We start from the raw sequence: 10,361 nt of genomic DNA on the forward strand, positions 1-10,361 counted from the left end.
TTAAGGACAGTGGGGTTCCTTGAGAAAAATACAAAAAAATAAATAAATAAATAAATAAAATAAAAGTTATAAGAAGCTGGTAGAGCTCTAGCCTTGAGCAAAAAGAAGCCTAGGGACAGAGCCCAGACCCAGGGGTCAAGCCCCAAGTCCTCTAAAAAAAAGTTATTAGAATTGTTGCTCTGATTCTATTTGTGTTTTGTACATCTTTCAACACAATATTGACTGCACTGTGTTGTACTTGTATTTACATGATTATTTCTTCTCCCTGCAAGTTTCTAACATTAATTCAGTTTTATGTCTCCAGAAACTAGGATAGTTCTGGTAACATATCTATGCATGATTTTATTACTTGCTAAATGAACACTTTCATTGGACTCCCAATTTTTCCTCAAATCATGTCTCATTTTTCTTTCATCTATGAATGCTGAAGCTTTTCCTCTTTACACAGGATACTGTTAATTTTTTACCTACTTCGTCTTCTACTATTAATTTGCTAGGAAATTTCCACCTTAGGTCATGAACAGAGAATCGGTACTATAACTAACTAAAGTAGTTATCAGAAGCAAGAGATTCTCTTCAAGCCTTAGGAATTAATCCTTAAAATTCATGAAAATCCTTAATGGAAATCTACATATATGATCTTCTTCAATACTCGAGTTAAATTGGCAAGTTGGAAAACAATATGCTGTACATTCAAGACTCAAAATTCTCAATAAAGAGTTGTATTAAGATGTAGGAACAATTTATTTTTATTTTAATATGCTAAAATTAAGGAGGAAATTTAACCATACAAAGACAAATTGCATATTGTGATCACATTATTGCCACCAAATAAATGAACTGAAATGTCCAGAATTCATTTCCATGACATATAGACATCAAAGACCACACACACACACACACACACACACACACACACACACACACGAAGGCATGCAAATAATCTGATTTTTAGTTTTAAGCAGTCTAGGGAGGATATAGAAACAAACGAAATAGCACATGCCTAGAATGAGTTGGGGGAGTATCAGCAATAAAAAGACTAATAGTCCTTTTGGGAAAGACTGTTTCGAGATCAATTAATATTTCAGAGGAAAAAGTACTATGTCATCTTGAGAAGTGTATGACGGTGGGGCACTGTGCACAAGGTAAGGGCTATGGCTACAATAAGGAAACTCACAGGCTGGAGATGTGACTGACAGCACCATTGGCTAAGCTTTGAGAAACCACCAATTTTGGAAAAGAGACAACACACAGGGTATCTTCCCCACATCACCAGTCTCAGGGACCACTTGTCATTTATCTAAGGAAGCAAAAATTGGAATCTCAGGACACTAACACAAATGGTCCTAACTAGCAAGGAAGGAAGAAGGAAAGAAAGAAAATGCCAAGTGACTGACAAAGAGAAAAGAAAATTCTTGGCTATAAGATACTGTTAAAGGGTAACAACAGTTCCTGGGAGAATACTCATTTTATATGTGTACAAATAAAAGACTACCTAAATTATATTTGTAGGGTCCTCCTCCCTACCCCCCAGGACAGTGGTATTCTTATAAACCAACCTTTAAGTCTGTCTTGGGGAAGCATAGTATGTCCCACATTTTCTTCTCTCAAGTGGACAATCACTTGAACAATCTGATTTAATTTTGAGAATTTCAGTATCTATATTAGTTCATTTTCTACTTGGGCCACAGTTTTAGAGGCCGAATGTCCAAACAGCTTGTCATGACAAATAGCATCGTGAAGGTCATACACGCAAAAGATCACATATCAAGAGAAGAAGAGAAAGACCAAGGAAGAAACAAATCTCGTTCTTTTTTCTTTTTGTCAGTTGTGGAGCTTGAACTCAAGGTCTGGGCACTGCCCATGAACTCTTTTGCTCAAGGTTAGCACTCAACTACTTTCAGCCACAGTGCCATTTCTGGTTTTCTGGTAGATAATTGGGGACAAAAGCTTCATGGACTTTCCTATCCAGGCTAGCTTCTAATTGTGATCCTCAGGTCTCAGCTTCCTGAAAGCTAGGATTGTAAGCATGAGCCACTGGTGCTCTTTTATAACAACTCTCTCCCAAGAACTAACCAGGGTCCCATGAGCACTACTCTAGTCTTTTCCAAAGGCAGCACCTTCTATAACCTAAGAACCCCTCTCTAGGACACACCTCTTAATGCCACCACATTAGGAAACAAACTTCAAATTTGTCAATAGTTGTAGGAGAATTCATCCAAGCTATAGTAGTCTGTATTTATCTTTTGATGGTTCCTTTGTATCGAAGTTCACATATAGAAATTTCAGGAGTTCCTAGTGCTGCTGAAGTTTGTCTATGTGCTGCAGACCCAAGGTTAAGATCTTAGCCAAGGGCTGGGGATATAGCCTAGTGGCAAGAGTGCCTGCCTCGGATACACGAGGCCCTAGGTTCGATTCCCCAGCACCACATATACAGAAAAAAACGGCCAGAAGCGGCGCTGTGGCTCAAGTGGCAGAGTGCTAGCCTTGAGCGGGAAGAAGCCAGGGACAGCGCTCAGGCCCTGAGTCCAAGGCCCAGGACTGGCCAAAAAATAAAAATAAAAAAAATAAAATAAAATAAAATAAAAAAAAGATCTTAGCCAAAATGGTCTCAGAGCAGGCCATGGAAAACTCTGTCACAATGGGGACAGATTCACATCACTTAAATTACATTTATACTAGATACAATTTGTACATAAAGTTATATTCATCTCCACTTTCAAAGAGAAGAAAAGACAAACACTAATAAATGAAGGAAGTCCTTCTAAGAAAGACAATGAAAGGCATCAAGCTTATGCTGCTCATGAACCTGTAACTGCAAATTTGTGGTGGCTATATTGACAATACATCTGTATTCATAAAACAGTAATAATAGTAGGTGTAAGAATTGTTTTATTATATTTGATATTATAAACCCATAAATGAATAGCAAGTTCCATAATATAGAAAAGGTGAATCTACATAAGCAACTAATGAAATTTTGCTTCTATATAAATCAAATATTTGTAGAATTTTCTCTAACCTATTATTGCCAGAGCATTATATTTTCTGCTCTGGTCCCTACTCATAGCTTCTTACAAAGAGCTAGATGAGAAAAGGTTTAATTAGAACTAGAGGAAATCATATTTCTAAGGGTATAGATTATTACTTCCTGTGAGTCATTCTATTCTCATACAATCTCATGACCTTATGGAACTGGGAATCATGAAAATATTTTCTAGCTTGGGGGTTAATCTATAGTTCTCTTTTTCAACTGTACTCCATCAAAGACCAGATGTGATTCCAAAATGAGTTAGGTTCTAACTACAAAGTATCCTTGTATCCTGAGGCAGGAGAAAGCATTACAAATATGTGTGCTATGTGGTCACCCCAGCAGGGATTCCACAAAGGGTCTGTCTAAAGACTCCTGTCCACTCTGGGAAGCAAACTGTTTTAAAATTCTCAATTCACTCTGAGCAGTGACCTTGCAGCCTGGGTAAGAAGGCCAATTTGAACCATGTGTATAGACTACAGTTCAGGGCAGAATGGAGTGCCCTGGCGTCACTGCCTCGTGTTTGTGACCCCAGACCATTCCAGACAGCAGATTTGTAGACATCCTCTCTAAGAAAACTGACTTTGCAGTCTAGTAAGTGCTTATTGTGATGGAGAAAACATGAAGGTTGGCCTTGCTCAATCCTAGATGGAATTCTAGCTCTGTTACTTCTCAAATGTATGACCTGGGACTAATTACTGAATCTCTAAAGCTCCAGTATACTAGTATGTAAATAGGGAGATAAGTAGGCATAACTTGGAAGATATAACAATACTGAGTAAGAAAACAGAGCAGCATGTGGAAGCAATGTTGCAAAATGGTTACTATCTCTACATTCTGGAAGCCTCAGTTTCCTCATCTGTAAAATGGAAACAACAAAATGCTTTCCTGCTAGTGTCATGAAGGAAGATCCAGTGGTTTCATTTGTGCAAAAGGACTATAAACATTTTAATGGTCAGTCAGCAAGCAATCAAATTATTGGATAGGGAATCGCAAAGTGCAAAATATTTTGATAAAATAGGAGCTCAAAAATTTCAATATTATTGTTCTTTTATTTCTTTCATAAACCAGGTATAAAAGGAAAACTAACAGTAACTGGTGGCTCACACTTGAAATCTTAGCTGAGATCCAAAGATTTCGGTTCAAAGACAAACTGGGCAAATTGATGACACTTATCTCCAGTCCACTTAACTAAAAGCTGCAAGTGGAGATATGGCTCAAGTGTCAAAGCATCAGCCTTCATTTGAAAAGGCAAGAGGGGAGCTTAAGTCCCTGAGTTTAAGCGCCAGTGCCAACATGCACACAAATTTTAATGTCCTACAGACAAATTAAAAATATTCACTGTATTAAAATATATCTTAGTGGTCTGAATTTTTTTACATAATATCTAAATGATCTCTACCAAATACAGTATATGTCCATTCCACAAATTTTCTAAGAATACAAAGCACAGACTGAGTTAGACTAATTCAGTGAAGGTCAGTGAAGGCTTAAGAAAAAACACAGGAGAAATAAAGAGGGTCCCAGAAAGTATCATCTAGGATCAAAGATGTGGGCTAGAAGAATTTGGCAATCTCAACCAAAGCATGTCCTGGAACTTCCTGAAAATCTCAACAAGTTTTTTAGTCAGCAAATACAAGATTTGTGTAGTATTTTACTCAAAACAGCAATTTTTTTCACTTTAAAGAGGAGAAAGCTCCATTGTACATGCAACCGAGAAAATAATTCCAGGTGCAATGAGCCTTCAGGATTTATGGAATTCAGCTTTTCATTTTGTTCCTTTCAGCCATGATTAAATCCATGATTTTTGCTGGCTTCTCAATTGCCAGCCACATGTTTCCCAAGAAAGATGAGGTGGCACGAAACTTCCAAATGGATTCTAGAGTGTATTTCTGGAGTATCTAATACAAAAAGCAGGGAACATGTTTAATTTTCATGTCTCTTCTGATATTTCCATAGGAAAAATTGTTTTATGTCAAATGTTGGCCTTTTTCATGATACTGTCCAAGGTACATGTAGTTATTAGAAAACAGAATTTTGAGGTGTGGGAGAATGTATTCATAAAATTAAATGCAAATCCTGTAATATTAAGAAAGTTGAATGGAGGGATGGGGTTAGGAGAGCTAGTGGAGAATGATGAAAGGTGCATTGTCTTCATAGACTGCTCAGATGAATGGAAACTCCTTTACACAACTAAGTAAAGATAATACAAATATAAAAGAATTGTCAAATTCTGGTATTAACACAGAACAGCACTGGAATTCCTGAGTGCTGTCTCGGGAGTATAAGGAAGGACGCACGGGTAAAGGTAATGAATTAAAACAAAAATTCATTGTGCCAACATATAGAGGCATTCCTTGAATAAATAGATGATGTAGGAATATCAATATGCTATTATATTATCTATGTAACATGGTAAAGCAATATGAAACTGTGCAGGTAATCATAAAGAACAGAAGCCAAGTCTCAGTGAACAAAATTCCAATCATGGAAAATTAGCTTTTGCTGGGTACCAGTGGTTTACACCTGTAATCTTAGCTACTCAGGGGGCTGAGATCTGAGAATTGCAGTTTGAAGTCAGACTGGGCAGGAAATTCCTTGATACTCTTATCGCCAATGAACCACTCAGGACAAAATGGAAGTGGCAGAGCACTAGCCTTGAGCGAAAAGAAAAGAAGCTATGGGACAGCCAGGCCCTGAATCATGAGTTCAAGCCTCATAACTGGAAAAAAATAATCAGCCTTTTGATAGGTAGAAATAAGTTATGGATTTGTGTGTATATGTGTGTGTGCATGACTGTGCGTGCGCACTTGCGTGCATGCACACACACGTGCACTCATACTGAGACTTGAACTCAGGGTCCTGTGCTCTCATTTAGCTCTTTCACTCAAAGCTAATACTTTGCCCTAAAACCATACCTCCCGTTCCAGCTTTTTGCTCATTATTGGAGATGAGAGTGTATGTTTGTACCTTTTTGCATGCAAAATCAATTTCTTACAACCATTTAAGTAAAACGAGATAGCCAGGCAAACAGATAGAAGAATCTCTATTACAGTGGCTTTAAATTATCTCCAGAAAAAAATAAACTATGTGAAAACCACAACCAAATTAATGCTATAAGTGCTTTCCTTTAAAAGCTCTGAGTAAGAATTCATTGGAGTGGAAAGAGAGTTTGCTAAAATTTTCTATGCAAAATAATGACTTGAATTTTCCCCTTTAGTATGAAATAATTTATAATTTTCTCCCTTAAAATAGCAAAATCTATTTATCCTATACAATCAGCTACTGCTGAAAATTACAGCAAAAGCCATAATGTTCTTTTTTTTTTTGGTGACATCTAAGAGCCTTTAGAAATACAGGCAGCAGTCATTTCTCATTATCGAATTTGTGGTGAAAATTTATTTTTTAGGCAAGAACATTACCTTAGCAACTTTTAATACACAGTATATGTAGTGCCTTTATGTAGTCTATCTTTGCTGCATCTTAAGTTCTTTTTCTTTTCCTCTCTTTTTACTGTAATTGCCAGTGTTTTGATGTCATATATTTTGCCTTGTTCAGCCATTTGAAGTACAGGTGTGCCGCTGTGTTTTTCATAGAGTGTTGCTATTCTAGAGAGTCAGTCCAAAACACAGCTCTGTACTTGTAATCCAAACCCAAAGTTAAGCCAAGCACAGTGTTTGCTCCAGTGCTTAAGAGAACGCCTGCTAACTGCAGAACATAGAATTCATAACACACAATAATTAAAAAACAATTCTTTACTTTTTAAAAGACTTACATTTTCTCACAGGAATTTTCAGAGTATGTTTCTATGTCATCCTACTAGAATTACAGAGTTGTCAAATAGAAAAATCTTTCCTTAGAGGACAAGCTATCTTATAAGTGCCTTATCACCTCTGAAATAGGGACATTCCACCACTCTAGAAAAATTATTTTCTAAGTGAGGAGAAGCTTGAATTTCCTGTGATGAAAATATTTCCTACAGTTCAGGCCATTGGTTTTATTTATCTTCATAAACACACAGCATAATTCTTACTTCTATGAAAGATGTTTCAGGTTTTTATTTAATCACATTAAGGAAATACCTCTTCAAAAATTTCACAACAACAAAGGGACAGGCTTAGTTGGGCACTTAATCTGGAGATTCTTTTCAAGGTACACTTGGGAAAAGTTCTGTTATAGGAGACTTGTTTCTGCCAGTGGTTAGCTCTTAAGCCTAACTGAAGTTAAGAGATGATCAGTAAGAGAGATGCTGAAAGAAAGGAAATAAACAGAAGAACAGGTGCCATTTTCTTTGTACTGTTCAGTGCTTTGCACATCTAGTTTCATGATGGTGATTTCGCTGTGTGAGTGGCTGCCTGACTTCAAATACTCAGCTGCTCTAGCTCTCTGGATACTGACAGACTGTCGCCTCTACTTCAGAATCTTCTGACAGTGCGTCTTTGACCCTTTAAACAGAAAATCCTGAGCACTATATAGTGATTGTAAGGGTACTATCTGAAGATAGGAGAATTTTTTGAAGATCATTCATTCATCACTCTACTTCATAGAGCTGGTTCAGTCTACTGTTTCTGTTGTGAGCTACCATTGGTCTAGTCTGTGTTCTTTCATAAAAATATAGCCACAGACTAATAGAAATTTAAAACCAGGGGTGGAGGTAGGGAGGGGGGAGGGTTTGCAAACCATCTAGACCAAGCTTCTTGAAGAATCAAACAGATAAAGTATGAAATCACTTTATAAACAGAAAAACTCTCCCTAGAAGTAATGTATTTCATTTTTAGAATAGGGAAACTTACACCAAAAAAGTTATAATTTTTCTATGATACCTTTGGCTGATAGGTAGATACATGACCAGTGTTAAATGTTTCATGAGGGCTGAGGATATGGCCTAGTGGCAAGAGTGCTTGCCTCCCATACATGAAGCCCTAGGTTAAATTCCCCACCACCACATATACAGAAAATGGCCAGAAGTGGCGCTGTGGCTCAAGTGGTAGAGTGCTAGCCTTGAGCAAAAAGAAGCCAGGGACAGTACTCAGGCCCAGAGTCTAAGCCCTAGGACTGGCAAAAAAAAAAAAAAAAAAAAGGTTCATGAAAAGTTTTTATTGCAAAATTCCCATAAGAACAGTTATTTCTTGAGTTTTAGTGGTGGTGTTGTGTGTGTGTGTGTGCATACTCATATGCGCGCACACACACACACACACACACACACACACACGCAATGCAACTGAGGCTTGAACTCAGGGACTGAGTGCTGTCCCTTAGCTTTTCATTCAAGGCTGGAACTCTACCCCTTGAGCCATAGCTCCACTTCTGGCTTTTTGGTAGTTAATTGGAGACTTTCCTGACTAAGCTAGCACTGAACTGTTGATTCTCAGATCTCAGGCTCCTGAGTAGCTATTTAATGAGTTTTACAACTTCTATTTTGAAGGTGTTGTTTTGAATCTGGAAATTACAACATGGTATAAATAGTTGATCTTAACCAGTAATATGTGCTGATATTTCAAAGTAAGTAGATGCAAAGACACTTCTGTTTGCCACTAATGCAGCCAATATTATTGTATTACACAAGAAATACACATACACACATGTTTTGTGAAAGTGGTTTCTTATAAAATGCACAGTAATAAATTTGGGGGCAGTATTGGAGGAGGTTTGCTCGTGGTCTTGCACGTGCTAGACTGATATGTTACCACTGAACCACGACTTCAGGCCTGCTTCTCACTAGTTATTTCCAGGATAGGGTCTCACATTTTTCCTAGGTGTACCCTTGAGCTCTGCCTTCTATAAACTTCACATTGTCACTGAGACCATAGTCACATGCCAGCTAATCCAGAGTCCTTTCCATGAAGAGAGAATATCACTTAACTTTTCTGTCAGGGTTTCTGTCAGACTGCCTGTCAGCAATCTTCCCAAAATCATCCTCCCATGTATCTGGGCTAATAAACATATGCCACTGTGTCCAACTATGGGTTGAGAAGGATCTCTGCCTAAGCTGTCTATGAGCTATGATCCTCCCATTCCTGGCATCCACGTAGCTAGGATTACAGGCATGTATAAAACCACCCTGCTAAAACATAATATAGTGCAATATTTAATATCAGAAGATTTACAGTATCTTTCTTTAGCAGCAGCTACAGAAGAAAAGACAGAAAAGTATAATTGGTTTCTCAGAGTAAGACTATGATTTTCATGTATGAGTTCAAGGATCTATGGTACTGAGAAATGAGAATTGAGTCCACTTCTCAAGTGGCTTCACACATGATGACCCAAAAGAGAGACAGCCCTGCCCAAGTAGCCTAGTTTCAGGCCAAGGACTCAGTGTTTCTATATCTGGGAAGCAGGGTAGCATCTCTAATGCCATTTTGGGGTCCCATCAAGGGTATAGAAGTGAGGATGAAGTGATCATTAACTAATTCTGGATGCCCTATACTACCCTTAACTGTGACATTGCTTGAGACTACACAAGGGGAACAATTCAAAAAGGCCTGGCTGACAAGATAAATATGATAGGTTCATGGGCCCTGTTAGGATGTTGATTGGCCTACCACACTTCCCCACCACTCCTCCTTTGGGCACAGGTTGCCTCCTGGCCCTCTCCACAGAACGTAGGATTTCCCTATCCAAGCATAGTTTAGCATCTCTACCAAAACTCTCCCTCACATCTGCCACAGTGCCCCTCAGCTGCTTACAACATGTAAAAGAAGAAGTTGGGTATCCATAGCTGGAAAATTCTAAGAGAAAACAGGAACGAGGTTTAGCAGGGTTGGCTTCACTCATACATACCTGAGAAACAAAGTAAATGGAACAAGAAGTTGTCTCTTGTTTTGGAGGAAGAAGGCAAGACTTTAAAAAGATTCTCAAGTTATCAAGTAATTGTGAAATGTAAGACAATCCCCACCTTTAAAGCAGTGAAACTAAAATACAAGGTGCCTTCATGACCTCCAAAGCACTGAGGATGCCAGGTGTTCACCGGCTTGTATTTCAGTACCTGGTCTACTTGTCATTTGTTTTCTTTTACGAGGTGGTGATGCTGGGATACCTAATGTCACTTAATTGAGCTCTGCAGAAAACTATTAATGACAACTGTCAGCATATCAGCCACTCTGCCTTCCTGGTTGGACTGTGCCTGGTATTTGCCAAGCTAAAGACTTGCAGGCCAATCCTTCAAATGCTTCACATTTGCTTCCATGATTCTCTTCCATATTAACAATGGAGGGGAAAGCTTGCAGTAGATTACTCTAGTACGAGACTGAGAAATGTTAAACCAATTTCCATTTTATAACTTAAAGTATGACCTGATCCACCATCTGAGCTCTGAAGAAGGATGAAAACT

The sequence above is a fragment of the Perognathus longimembris genome, chromosome 9, assembly GCF_023159225.1.
Source record: "Perognathus longimembris pacificus isolate PPM17 chromosome 9, ASM2315922v1, whole genome shotgun sequence".
Taxonomy (NCBI): domain Eukaryota; kingdom Metazoa; phylum Chordata; class Mammalia; order Rodentia; family Heteromyidae; genus Perognathus; species Perognathus longimembris.